Genomic DNA, 15,645 nt, shown 5'->3' on the forward strand with positions numbered 1-15,645 from the left:
ACACATCATATTACAAATTCATCTCATATACCAACTTCACCTCATAAACCAAATTCATCTCATATACCAGCTTCACCTCATAAACCAAATTCAAAATTCATATCCTGAAATTCATACACCACACACATTTACAATTTACACCACACACAATTACAATTTACATCATCCTACCACATCACATACACCACAACAATTTTATATATTACAAATAATATTGTATTATATTTGAACCAAAGAATGTGCCACAACGTAATATTTTTTTTAGTCAAATATGCATTGTGAATGTACATTAATAATCCTGTAATAATATATTTACTAGCATGCAAGAGTAACTCCTGTCATATATAATGGCAATGCGTTACTCTCCTGTAGTGTGTGTTTGTGGTACATAAGTGGGTATACTGCGTAGTCCTTCATATCACGTAGACAACACCACTGACTGCTCTTGACCATTTGAACTACAGTTCCTCTGCTTTAGAGAAGTGAATGTGCAATAGAGAATATAGTGAATGAGAATACTCGTTGACACCTAAAATACGGCTGAAAAAATTTAAAATTTATTTAAGGTAGGAAATTGTTGCACCAACCACAACAGGGGAAAAGAGGGGGGGGTGAGAGAGAGAGAGAGAGAGGAGGTGAAGTGGTAGGAGGTAGATAGACATGACGGGAGTAGGTAGATATGGGGAGAGAGGAGAGGTGCTTGGAGGGAGAAATTTAGAGAGAGAGAGAGAGAGAGAGAGAGAGAGGAGGTAGAGGGAGCAGATGGAGGGAGCGGCCCAGCGGAGCTGACCATGTGCTGGGTTCCCTAGACAGGCCTGTCCATATGGCTGGACTCCACCAGAACTGATATGAACCCACCCAACTAGCCAATACCAATAAAGCCAGTAGGAGGTCCAAACCTAAAGCGTCTCTCTCTGCAGTGGTCCGGATCTGCTCTCATCTGTGTTTAACCACCCCCACTCCTGTCAGCTCTGCCAGCCTGCCTGGTTCTGTCAGAGGACCCGCCACTGATCCCGTCACTCGCGCGGACGCTCACACTGTCCGCCTCACGGTGAAAACACAACAGAACAGACAAGAACCGAAACCGAATAGAACAGAACCGAGTAGAACCGAACAGAACAGCATGGAATAGAACAGAACAAAACACAGAGAAACAGACCGTAAAGGAATTCATAGAATAGAATAGATTCAAATAGAATAGAAGAGAAAGGTTGAATATTTTTTTGATTTTGATTTATGTGGCTTTCAGGAACCCAGCTCTGTTGCCATCCTGATTATCTGTTAGTGTAGTGGTTGCGTCACTGAGGTTGTTGTTTTGACACTATGTAAATATGGTTTCACTGCCTGCAACACTGTGTTGTGTTGCGTTGCGCTGCGTTGTGTGCTGTGTTGTGTTGTGTAGTGCTGTGTTGTGGTGTGTTGTGTTGTGGTGTATTGTGTTGTTGTGTTGTGCTGTGCTGTATTGTGTTGTGTTGTGTTGTGTTGTGCTGTGCTGTGCTGTGCTGTGCTGTGCTGTGCTGTGTTGTGTTGTGTTGTGTTGTGGTGTGGTGTGCTGTGCTGTGCTGTGTTGTGTTGTGTTGTGTTGTGCTGTGCTGTGCTGTGCTGTGCTGTGCCGTGCCGTGCCGTATTGTGCTGTGCTGTGTTGTGTTGTGGTGTGGTGTGCTGTATTGTAGGCCTATTGTATTGTGCTGTGCTGTGCTGTGCTGTGCTGTGCTGTGCTGTGTTGTGTTGTGCTGTGCTGTGCTGTGCTGTGTTGTGTTGTGTTGTGTTGTGCTGTGCTGTGCTGTGCTGTGCTGTGTTGTGTTGTGGTGTGGTGTGCTGTATTGTGGGCCTATTGTATTGTGTTGTGTTGTGTTGTGCTGTGCTGTGCTGTGCTGTGCTGTGTTGTGTTGTATTGTGGTTTGGTTTGGTGTCCTGTATTGTAGGCCTATTGTATCGTGTTGTGTTGTGTTGTGCTGTGCTGTGCTGTGCTGTGCTGTGCTGTGCTGTGTTGTGTTGTATTGTGGTGTGCTGTATTGTAGGCCTATTCAGTGATGGACTGGACGGTCTGGCATTTGGGCAGATGCCAGAAGGGCCGCGACCCCTCGTGGGCCGTTTGGGCCGGCCAATCACGGAGCGGCATGCTTGTCGGGTTTGCGCGGCCCATTTATCGTGAAGACGGTTTTACAATATCTCTCGGCCCACTATCAAGCTTCAATAGAGCTCCACAGTCCCGCCCACAGCCAAAATGCGGTTAGGTGCCGGATGTAAGATTCCCATTCATTTGTCCCATTGACTTTGGAAAAATCCGTATCTAAAGAGTTTTACAGCATGTCTTAGGCCAACCAGCTACGGCATAACTCATAAGCATACAACATATCATTTCGAGTGAAAAAACGAAGAGAAAATCCAAAAAAAGTCAAGGGTACAAGACTGTGTACATATTTTCATTTCCGAGCGAAGGAACTACTCATCCCATAAACCATCGCGCCTCACTGAATAATTTGGGGCAAAATCGGCGCGATTTATTTTGCCATTTCCAACCGGCGACAGCACGCGAACCCTTTCCTCCAAACAGTGATTTTTATACAGTGAATGTGCAGTTAATAGCAGTTATTTCAGGAGAAATCGTGTAAATAATAGTGTTTTGATATTGAATTTTATATTTATCATCGTGTATTTTATATCGTGTGTGTGTGAAAGCGGTTAACGTTAATGGCAGTGCTTCGTAACGTTACCTGACTCATCCTATGCTGTCATCACTGCTCAGTCGGGCTGATGCATGTACTGGTGCATGGTCTGCTCTTGGACCATATTCAGTTTATTAATTTGCTGTGAATTATTACACAAAATGTTCATTAAATGCACAAAGTATTCCTAGGTTAATGATTGATATGAATCATACAGTATGAAGGCTACAGTAGCCTAGCTAATGTTAACTAGCACTGCTAGCAGCATTAACGTTACCAACCTCCCTGCTTAACTCACCACAACTTTGTAGGTCTTGTCCCTCATGCTGGCCCTTACAAAACCCACAAACTGACTCTCGGACACACAACAGTCAATAATGTGACCCGATTTAAAGTGGCTTTCACCCCTTTGGACACTCACTAAAACACGATATATTTCATACCTGTGTTACAGCATGTAGGCTAATGTTAGCTGCATTATGTATTTGCATTATTGTATGACATACAATGTCGGAAATGCTAAAGGTTAGCCTGTCGGCTACCTGAAAAGTTTGAGTGTTTAAACTAACATTTACAGTGGTCTATTTGATTGATTGTGTATTGGCCCTGACTAAGTTTGTGTGATGTATAAACCCCAATCCTTGTTGATACAAGTACCAATATTCGGCAAAGAAAGCTTTTAATCACATTAAGATTTTAAGCCATAGGCAGTAAAAGACTCCGCCATCTTTGTCAATATTTTTCGCTGAGAAAGTTTCAAATTATGACCATAACGGCCTTTCCACCAATCAGAGGCATCACTGTGGGATTGTGGGATTGTTCAGTATTGTGGGTAATGAAGTACTTATCCAAGAGATCGCGAATAAAAGGCATTTATCTCAAAACAAGGTTAGTGCCCCATGAACTCTTGGTGTCTATAGGAGCACAATACAATTGCTTAGTACAGCCGTAGCTGGTTTTAAGTCCACCACGTGCAGTTAAGTTTTTATGGCTTATACCGCAATTGTCAATGGAGAAATTGCATTGACTTTTTACATCCGGCATCAGCTGTGGGCGGGACTGTGAAGCTATATAGTGTTTCATGGCAGCCATTTATCTCTAACTCCCTTTTCCTCCGTCACACTTGTCACTGATCAGTATTTATACCAGACATGAGTCTCTACGTTACAGTCATGGTGACCCTCAATATTTACATCAGTCTACATTCTTTTGTAACCTTATTCAATCAAATGATTTAAAAGTGCATTGTTTGAAATTGGAATACAATAAATATGCTGCCTGTATCTTTTATTTTATTATTGGTTTACAAAAGTTAGGCCACATGAAGCAATGACTTCTGGGAATTTGAAAACCGAATGCGTCTACTTCCTTCAGCATGGGGAATTGCCGATCTAGCATGCCTTGATCCTCAGAATTTTCCCCTTATAAAAGCTAATAAACTGCCCCCAAATGCACTTTGAAACATAAGAGAATGTCTGCTTAAATTCAGTGAAGGTGCTACGGTTGAAAATCTACAGTCGGAATTGGCACATCTCGCCATGCACTGGGACAGCCTGAGACTCCTCTAAACGAGTATACTGTCAAAGCGTCGGACTTTGATGATGCCGCGGAAGGAAGATACAGAAATAAACCTGGTGAGCAAGAAATGTACCTGCAAGAACTGTGCAATCTGTTGCTATTTCCTTCTACAGCAGTTAAACCTCTTTACCTGTGCCTACAACTATGGTTAGCAAACGAATTCCTACTAACACTGTCATGTACTCAAGTGGCATGCAAACAGAGTTTTTCCACTCTTAAATTCATCAAGAATCGCCTAAGGACACGATTGTCACAGGAGGCCTTTATGCTGATGGCGACAGAGAAAGAGGTCCTATAATGAACTTGGATGCTGATGACGTGATAGACAGGGTTGCGGAGAAGAGCAAACTCCTTCGCACCTTGTTAACTGCATGACGTTAATTAAGACACGTTTGTGGAGCGGCTGCTCTGATGGGTTTCCCGTTTAGCCTACCAACAAAACTAGGCCTACATTCGCGCGCAGCCGTGGGGCAGAAGACGCTTGGTGCCACAACGTTATAAACTTCACTTAAATAGTCGGCTGCTGTACGCTACAATCGGATTTTTTTATATACCCCTGGTCCCATGTTGTCTCAATGATAATAACATCTCATTTCAGGCTATATTTCGGAGTGTGCCGTTCATTGCCGTTCATTTGCCATTCATTTGCATTAACATCGTATTTTGTCATTTTTGGCGAAGACATGCATTCCTTTAGGGATATTGAACATATTGAACATTCTCTAACCATCGTGATTTCGAATTGGTGCAGTTTTCAGCACAACAACTCATTTTGTTCTTTTCATGGAGAGCACTGCTCTATGCTGTTCTATGGTGCTTTATGCCTCTTGCGCACGCATGTTTTCGTGACGTTGCATATAAATCCATGTAGCCTATTCTAGGCTATTCTTTTTTCATTTTCATATTTCATATTGCATTCATTTTTTTGGAGTTGTGTATTGATATATCCATGTTCTTGGTTCAGTCTTTATGCATATTAAAGTTAGAGTTGATCACCAATGGGGCTACAAACGTGTTATGTCCGTGCATGTGAAGTTATATCTGTGTATTGCGGGCACATGCACGCCCGTGCATGCGCGTCCCCGTGTGGGCCGCTGGTTGGTGAAAATGCCAGGGCCGTTTTTTGATCCCAGTCCGTCACTGGGCCTATTGTATTGTGTTATGTTGTGCTGTGTTGTGTTGTGCTGTGTTGTGCTGTGCTGTGTTGTGTTGTATTGTGGTGTGGTGTGCTGTATTGTAGGCATATTGTATTGTGCTGTGCTGTGCTGTGCTGTGCTGTGCTGTGTTGTGTTACACATTCTTGTATCCTTCCTCTCCTGCTGCTCTGCGCTCTGCGTGCTTTAGGCCTGAGAGAGCTCACGCTGCACAGTGGAGCCCGGTTGCATGGCTTCATTTGGCCATAGCTGTGTGAGTTTGCTCTTCCCTGTCTGCACAGCACTGCTGCCGTTAGACAGCTCAGAGGCAGGCAGTGGCCACTTGCATAACCAGTAACATTATGAAAGGCCAGCACAGTCATTTATTAAAACGCTGCCTTCTACTGCCTGCCAGGACCTCACTCTTCTACACACTGCCTCTCTTTTTCTCATACCCACTCATTCAGATTTTCATCTTTTTTTTCTTGGCCTTTTTGATCTTCCATTTACATTTAGTTTTTTCTTTCTTTCTTTCCTTCTCTCATTCAATTATTATGTCACCCTAGCTCCCTTTCTGTCTCTCTCTGCCAGTACTTAATTAACATTCTCTCTCATTTTCTCTCTCTCTGTGTCTGTTTCTCTCTCTGTTTCGTTACTCCATCTCTTCTCTTCCTCCTTCTCCTCCTCCTCCCCCTCTCTCTCCCTCCTTGGTCCTCCCTGTGTTATTTAAAAGTATTATCTCAACTCAAGCCACTGGAGCTACAGTACACCTACCCAGGGACCCCCAGGCAACCATTTACCCAAAAGGGCAAACTAGGAAGCAAGGGAGATGGAAGGGACGAGGGGAGAGCAAGAGCTGGAGGGATAGAGAGAGAGAGAGAGAGAGGAGGAGGTGATTGGATGGGAAAGAGAGAGAGAGAGAGGATGTGATTGAAAGAAAGAGAGGGAGAGAGTACAACAATGAAATATTGCTACAAACAGGAACACACACACACACACACACACACACACACAGAGAAAGTGACTCAAAGGGCTGTGTGTGCGTGAGCATTCCCCTGGTAGCTGGCGTCATAGTTACAATCCTGTACAGCACTGAGTCTCCAGGCCGTGCTGGTTGCTAGCCACAGCGGTCATCCCTGGGGACCTCACTGTGACAGAAAGGAGGAAGGAGTCACCCGCAGAGAGGAAGGAGAGATGGACAGATCGCCGTAAACGAGGGAGCGCGCAAACACACATACACAAGGAGGGGATGTCATATTGGCCATGAGGATTATATCCTCAGTATTACGATGGATGCAATGTGATCTAAGAACCAAGCAGACAATTGAAGTAGACATTTAATAGGCACACTAATAAGAAATACTAATACTTCCTAATTTTTATTACTGTGACAAAGTACTACAACAATCTGCTGAAAACAAATTATATAACTAACTAAGCTAGCCCTATATGCAGAGTGTAGTGTGACTTGCCTTTGGACTCTCCACATATTCTTCTCTTGTTTACCAAATGTATGTATTCACAGCCAGTATGCAGTGTAAAATTAAACAAAGAACAGGGATCAAATGATCCTTAATGCCTTAAATGCTTATTCTGAACACTAAAAAGACCATGTAACACTTCTATATATATTCTATACCCTGCTGAAAAAAAAACAGCTAGAAACCAGCTTATGGTCATTGCTGGTTTTCTTCCAGCTTTTGCTGGTCTTTGCTGGTGTAGCTGGTTGGGCCATAAGGTGGACATGCTGGCGTGACCATCTGAGGGAGCTGGTCATGCTGGTGTGACCAGCCAATTGTGTGGGATACAGCTGGTGTAAGATGGTCATGCTGGTGACCAGCCTACCAAGCTTGACATTGTTGGTTTAAGATGGTCATGCTGGTTTGCTAGAATGACCAACATAAGCTGGCATGGCCAGTTAAACCAGCAATGTAGACCAGCAACACCATCTAAAATGACCAGCTTGAGGTGGTGCGACAAGCAAAACCAGCTGAATTACCATCGTAAGCAGGGTAAACCAGCTGAAGATATGTTTTCTTTTACGTTTTGCTGGTCTAGCAGGTCAAACATCATAGAGTGGTCAAACAAGCTGATCAACCAGCAAATCAACTTCAGCTGGTCAGGATGTTTTTTTTCCCCAGCAGGGTAATGTTACATGTTGTACACATTGTTCAAGGATGTTTAAAGGGTTATAGTTGGGTTCAGGTAGCAGACTCGATTCTATTCAGTACTACATCATTGGGACATGATTATGGGGCGTGTTTCAACCGATCCAGGGGGAAATGCCTCTGCACACAGGCTCGGGTTCAGGGTTCAGATTGTTAACATCAAATAAAAATGACTTGAGACATCTAAGGTACTAAGGTGCTAAAGCCATTTAATATGAGGAGGGATCCAACCCTCCATCACATGCTCACCATGGAGAACCACTCAGAGGTGGGGGACCAACTTCCTCTCCTCTTCTGGCCCTGCTAGCATGTGAATAAGATTAGCCCTGTTTTCCCCACTGCAGCTCCCAGGGGGGTTCTGATCATTTGCATTGGTGCTATTCCAGGCAGACCAGTGCAGTCCAGGGAGATGGTGATCAGCAGCCCAATACAGAGAGTCGGGGAGCGGATCTTGGGACGGAGCTGAGGGTGGTGGTGGGGGTGGTGGGAGTGATTGGGGAGTGAATGAGGAGTACCCTGAGATGCTAGTGCTCTCCTCCAGCCACGGAGGAGCAGAGTCATCCCTGGTCTCTCTCTCTCTCACACACACACACACACACAAAGCAGAGCCCAGGGCCGTCTGCGCAGAATGCCTGATCATAAAACATTCATGGAGCTGGCTGCAGTAAGTGCCGCACATCACCTTTTCTCTTTTCCTCTCTCTCTCTCTCTCTCTCTCTCTCTCTCTCTCTCTCTCTCCCTCCCCTGTCCGTTATGTTTTTGTTGATGTTTGCTGGTTTGCTGATGCATTCTTAAGGTGCAGCCCAATCCCCAGCCTGCCTCTCTACCTGTGATGGGGCATATGGCGGCACACACTGCAGAGTGAGCTGAGGTGAGCCTGGGTTGAAGTTCAAAAGCTTCTGGAGCAGAAGAGGCTCATGGGAGCTGAGCAAGGTCACGAGAGGTCAGGGGTCATGAGGGTCAGCGGGGTGGTTTCTGGTCGAACTGCACAGTGTGAGTGTGTAAACCTGGTCTCTGTGAGCAGTGTGTGTGTGTGTGTGTGTGTGTGTGTGTAGGAGCTTTGATGCCTGTGTTCCCCAGAGAAGGAGGAGATCCAGGGGAATGGACAGAACATAAAGAGGGAGAAAAAATAGTTTCTTTAGTCATTTTCTCGCTCTCTCTCTCTTCTCTCTCTCTCTTTCTCTCTTTCACACACAAACACAGAGAGAGAGAGAGAAAGAAAGAGAGAGATACAGATACTCTCGCTGTCATATGCGCCCCTTCTTTGCATACATAAAGGCATGCAAGCAATTACATACACACACACACACACACACACACACACAACATATATCCATATTGTTATATGTCCATCTCAATCACAGAGTTAAAATATGCCTTCACGCATTCAGAATATTTCTCAATGGAGAGATATCTGACATCAATAATCTTTCTACAACAGTATGCTACTCTAAGAATCACTGATAATACACACACACACACACACACACACACACACAGAGAGAGAGAGAGAGAGACCAAGAGAGAGAGATACACACAACACACACACACACATTCACATGCACACGCATTAATAAATGTATAAATCTCAGGTCTCTGTGACTGTGACCTATATACAGTTCGACACAAATTAAATACACCTATAAATAAGAATAAGATCACACACACACACACACACACTCACACACGCAAAGAGAGTGACATAATCTTTTGGCATAGCTAAGACTGTCCCTGTTTACCTGCAATGATGAAAAGAACTGGTACTGAGTGACAGCAGCATTTGAGAGGCTTTCTCTCGTCCCACTAAGTGCAAGTGGTGGCTGGTGTGGGGTGACCAGGAGTGCGTACCGCATACCGGCCACACAGATCTCTGGCCCACTCTGGAGCCGTTCTGATGATGCCGAAGGAAAGTGACACCCCACTGCTACCCTGCTCCGAGGACACCAAGATGACGGTTGAAGGGAGCACCCACATGACAACGCATACACACACACACACACACACACACACACACACACACACACACACACACACACACACACACACACACACAGTTGTATAAGTGTGTGTGTGTGTGTGTGTGTCTGTATTTGCCAATGGAATGGAACTCATCATACACACACATACAAACACACACACACACAACAGAACATACACATAGACATACACATAAAACAAACACATAACGTGTACAGTTCTTGAATTTCCCCAAGGGATCAATAAAGTATCTATCTATCTATTTATCTATCTATCTATCTATCTAGGGTGGAGTGGGGGGGATCTGATGCTCATGGACAAGCATTGGACAGAAAGATGTTTTAGGTGTGTGCATGAACTCCAAAAAGCTATGTGACTTAATATAAGCCGCAAAACAGAGCCATTTACATTAGATAGAATTACTTATTATTATTACTGTAATATTAATATACTATTTCATAAGCTGTCTGGCCCTGCTTGTTCATATGTGGGGCTGAGCTGTGTCAAAAGAAACAAACACACAAGCTAACATGCACACCACACACACTGACACACACACACACACACACACACACACACACACACACACACACACACACATATAACCCAATGCCTTATTCATATTAGATCTGGGTGGGGATGGATGCACACACAAACACACACACACACACACACACACACACACACACACACACACAGATCTTGGAAAAGTCTCACACTGCGCATGCTGTTGTGCTATGGGCCACCCAGTGGCATCACTGTGTCAATCACGTGGCCCCTCAGCTGCCCCATTGACCCTGCCTGGCCCCCAGATGCCATGTCTCATTCCGCTCGCCTTTCCGACGCTCGTCTCTGCTCAGCTTTCTAATGCTCTTGTTTGTGCGTTGCATTCTTCATTTGTCACCTGTCTTTGTTCCTTACGGCTCCCCTCTTTGTCTGTTGTCATGTTGTCTTCTCGTGATTATAGGTGTAATGTTAGTGTGTAGGTGCTTTTTGCAACATGTATACTCATGATCTGGCAGATGTGGAGCAGTCTGTTGTGTGTGAGTAGTGTATGTGTGTGTGTGTGTGTGTGTGTGTGTGTGTGTGTCTGTATTTGCCAATGGAATGGAACTCTATCATACACACACACATACAAACACACACACACACACAACAGAACATACACATAGACATACACATAAAACAAACACATAACGTGTACAGTTCTTGAATTTCCCCTTGGGGATCAATAAAGTATCTATCTATCTATTTATCTATCTATCTATCTATCTAGGGTGGAGTGGGGGGGATCTGATGCTCATGGACAAGCATTGGACAGAAAGATGTTTTTGGAGTGTGTGCATGAACTCACAAAGCTATGTGACTTAATATAAGCGTAAACAGAGCCATTTACATTAGATAGAATTACTTATTATTATTACTGTAATATTAATATACTATTTCATAAGCTGTCTGGCCCTGCTTGTTCATATGTGGGGCTGAGCTGTGTCAAAAGAAACAAACACACAAGCTAACATGCACACCACACACACTGACACACACACACACACACACACACACACACACACACACACACACACACACACACACACACACACACATATAACCCAATGCCTTATTCATATTAGATCTGGGTGGGGATGGATGCACACACACACACACACACACACACACACACACACAGATCTTGGAAAAGTCTCACACTGCGCATGCTGTTGTGCTATGGGCCACCCAGTGGCATCGCCGTGTCAATACGTGACCCCTCCAACTGCCCCATTGACCCTGCCTGTCCCCCAGATGCCTTCGTCCATTCGGCCTTTCGTCTCTGCTCAGCTTTCTAATGCTCTTGTTTGTGCGTTGCATTCTTCATTTGTCACCTGTCTTTGTTCCTTACGGCTCCCCTCTTTGTCTGTTGTCATGTTGTCTTCCGTGATTATAGTGTAATGTTGCGTGTGTAGGTGCTTTTGCAACATGTATACTCATGATCTGGCAGATGTGGAGCAGTCTGTTGTGTGTGTGTGAGTGAGTGTATGTGTGTGTGTGTGTGTGTGTGTGTGTGTGTGTGTGTGTGTGTGTGTGTGTGTGTGTGTGTTTGAGTGTTGGCAATGTTGTAATACATTGTGAATATTGTTTGTGCTGGGGCTCAGAAGTGTTCTGCCAGAGGCTGGGTTACAGTAAGCTGTCATATTAACTCTGATGACCTCGGTCTTCAAACAGCCTGTGGTTGCCTGAACATGAGCCAAAATGGACAAGTCTTCTTCTACATCTGTGTGTGTGTGTGTGTGAGAGAGAGAGTGTGAGAGAGAGAGAGAGAGAGCAAAATTCAAATTTTTCTGAGTGTGTTTCATATGACAGCTGACCAACTAGTGGAACAGATGGACCCCCTGTGTCTTTCCTGTGAAGAAACCCAAACACACACACAGGCACACGGAAAAACATGTACACGTACACACACACACACACACACACACACACACACACACACACACACACACACACATATAATATACAAATAGATTCACACACATACACATATTATATACACATCGCATACCATGCATCCATGCAACGTAAGACACATGCACGAAACTCTCTCTCTCAAACACACACACACACAGTCACACACACAGTCACACACACACACACACACACACACACACACACACACACACACACACACACACACACAGAGAGAGACTTTCTGACACACACAGACATCACCTGACTCTACTTGACTGCACAGCACTTTCTCGCAGCCTCATATTGGGAAAGTATGTCAACACGGTGGGTGTTGGGTCTTTTCATGGGTCAGCAATTACAGTAGAATACCCCATACCTGTGTGTGTCTGTGTGTGTGTGTGTGTGTGTGTGTGTGTGTGTGTGTGTGTGTGTGTGTGTTTAAAGTAATTCCTGAACATTCAGTTGTAGTCACACTACCATGATAGCAATGCAAAAACATACTGTACATACTCACACACAGTCTTCTTGATGATAAGCGTTGTGGCTCCCTATTAATGTAAGGCAGCGTCTTGTTGTGTTCTGTCTGTTATGCCATTAACATTCCACTATAACCTCCTTATTCATCAAGAATGAAGTCATCAAGGGGGTCTGCTAGGGTTGCTAGCTCAAAGCCTCTCAGGCATTTCAGCACTCTGGTCAGCGACCCCTTACCAAACACACCATTTCCATAAGCATAGATCTCCTTACTGAAAAATCTGAGATTGTGAATAAGAAGTATGAGTATAATGACATGTGTTCAATATGTGGGTGTCTGTAGGGCTAGAACTGTGCAGGGCCTGTTTTGTGAGAAGCCTAGTCGTACACACACACACACACACACACACACACACACACACACACACACACACACACACACTCACAAACACACACACACACACGCACACCCTTAGTCAAGACAAACCAGGGGGCATTGATCGCATGTCCCTGGCCGAGATAAACATTTGTACTGCTGCCGACACGAGACGCTGTGTTTAAAAATACCTCAGACAAATGCACTCTGACTCCCTGCCAGCACACCTATTTACAACACGGATAGCAAGCAAAAAGAGAGAGAGAGAGAGAAAAAAGAGAGAGAGAGAGAGAGAGAGAGAGAGAGAGAGGGCAAAGATGTGTAGATTTGTGCGAAGAGTAACAGAGCTGAAGCAAAGGTCCAATTGAAAGAAACATGGATGCTAATGATTACTGTATTACAGGGATGTGTTAGGAATAGGACCAGATGAGGATGAGAACATAAACAAATAAACAAAGAACAGTGTGTGTATGTGTGTTTGTGTGTGTGTGTGTGTGTGTGTGTGTGTGTGTGTGTGTGTGTGTGTGTGTGTGTGTGTGTGTGTGTGTGTGTGTGTGTGTGTGTGTGTGTGTGTGTGGCTATGATTTCGATCTTTCTGTCTCTTACAGAAATATACACATAAAAATAAAACACACACACACAAACATACACAAACACTCTCTCTCTCTCTCTCTCTCTCTCTCTCTCTCTCTCTCTCTCTCTCTTTGACACACACACACACACACACACACACACACACACACACACACACACACACAACACACACACACACACACACACACACACACACAGGCACAGTGCAGGCCTGGTGGGTGGGAACACATGGCTTTGGGAAGGCGCATCCTCTCATGGTTGCACTAATGTATGGGCTGAGGCGCTATTAAAAGCCTTGACCGCTTTTTGGGCTTGTTTGTTTGTTTATTTAATTATTTATATATTAATTTATTTCCTCTTTCTCCCTCTCTCTGTCACCCTCCCCCACTCTTCCTCTCTGTCTCCCTCTCTCCCTACATCTCTCTCTCTCTCTCTCTCTCACACTCTCTCTCTCCTTCCCTCTCTCTCTCTCTGATAGGATAATTATTAGCTTTGCTGTTCAACTCAGAGTGAGCAGTGGAAGTGAAATTCCAGTTGGAACATCTTCATCTGATTTTTTCTTGGTAAACAATCCATCCGTTCACAATCCGACGCGTTCTGCAAAAACAGCACTGGCCTCCTACCCCATGAGCCTCCTCTCTCTCTCACTCACTCACTCACTCCCTTGCCAGTGATCTCAGCCATTTAAAGGGGGGAATGGAACATGATTTCCTTCCACACACACACACACACACACACACACACACACACACACACACAGAGAGAGAGAGAGAGAGAGAGACCTCCTCTGGCCCTAACAGCAGCATTACAAACCAGGAAGCAAGCAGGGCAAATAGTGGCTAGGCTACAGTGAGCTACCGAGCCTGCTAACAGTCAAGCCACGTTTTACACATACAGAACCAAAAAGCTGTTTGTTTTTTAATGTGCTGTTGCGGTCTTGATGCATTAAGCCTTTTACATCTACAAGACTGATTTGTGTGTATGTGTGTGTGTGTGTATGTGTGTGTGTGTGTGTGTGTGTGTGTGTGTGTGTGTTGTGTGTGTGTGTGTGTGTGTGTTTGTGTGTCGTGTGTGTGTGTGTGTGTGTGTGTGTGTGTGTGTGTGTGTGTGTGTGTGCATGTGTGCGTGCACATGTGTGTGTGTGTGGGTGTGTGTATCTTTGGGTCAGCAGGCTACTACAAGCATCTCAGTGGCACAACATCACCCTGGGAAAATTCCCTCAAGCAGATGCCCTTGTGGCCTCTAATCCAAAGCCTCTGAAATCCCCCCGCTGATGGCCTCCCAGACCCTCTCCCTCTCCCTCTCCCTCTCTCCCACTGACCGTCCCACTGCACTCACCCTCACTCTCCATCCCCAGCCCAGGGCCTCCCAGTCCTGCTTCTGGATGGACCAGTGATTTGTCTTTTGTGGAAAAACATCAAAACATTACTCGATATGGATGGTCTCGGAGATCACGGAGAGTCTTCTTGATGATAAGCGTTGTGGCTCCCTATTAATGTAAGGCAGCATCTTGTGTTCTGTCTGTTATGCCATTAACATTCCACTATAACCTCCTTATTCATCAAGAATGAAGTCATCAAGGGGGTCTGCTAGGGTTGCTAGCTCAAAGCCTCTCAGGCATTTCAGCACTCTGGTCAGCGACCCCTTACCAAACACACCATTTCCATAAGCGTAGATCTCCTTACTGAAAAATCTGAGATTGTGAATATGAAGTATGAGTATAATGACATGTGTTCAATACGTGGGTGTCTGTAGGGCTAGAACTGTGCAGGGCCTGTTTTGTGAGAAGCCTAGTCGTTACACACACACACACACACACACACACACACACACACACACCATCTCTACCCCGCTAACCTCCGCTGCCTTTGCTTATGGGTCTCAGGCAGTGCCACTAGTTGACTTAACCACCCCCTGATACCCCCCCCCCCTCCAATCCAGGGCCTGCTGCTGACGCTGCTGCCACACGTGAATATTTCAAAGTGGCATAATTTTCACTCTCACCAAAGCAGCCCTCTGGAACTGTGCTGGAGGAGACCGTATTTGTTTTGTTTATTTTTTAGTTTTATTTTATTTCATTTATTTACTTCATTAAGTGTGTGTGTGTGTGTGTGTGTGTGTGTGTGTGTGTGTGTGTTTTTTTTTGTTCTTCCTTCGGTGAGGACAGAATAATATTACTGTGAAAGAGGCGTTTTTATTCACAGTGTTCACAC

The 15,645-nt window shown here is 44.8% G+C and overlaps 1 protein-coding gene across 1 annotated transcript in view; it reads right to left on the bottom strand.

The window, feature by feature from the left end:
• The window catches only part of LOC125311276 (regulating synaptic membrane exocytosis protein 1-like), a 63,171-nt gene that overhangs the window by 41,466 nt on the left and 6,060 nt on the right, over nucleotides 1–15,645 (bottom strand). The gene's annotated exons all lie outside the window — the stretch shown is intronic.

Source organism: Alosa alosa, chromosome 18 (genome assembly GCF_017589495.1).
Source record: "Alosa alosa isolate M-15738 ecotype Scorff River chromosome 18, AALO_Geno_1.1, whole genome shotgun sequence".
NCBI classification, from domain to species: Eukaryota; Metazoa; Chordata; class Actinopteri; order Clupeiformes; family Clupeidae; genus Alosa; species Alosa alosa.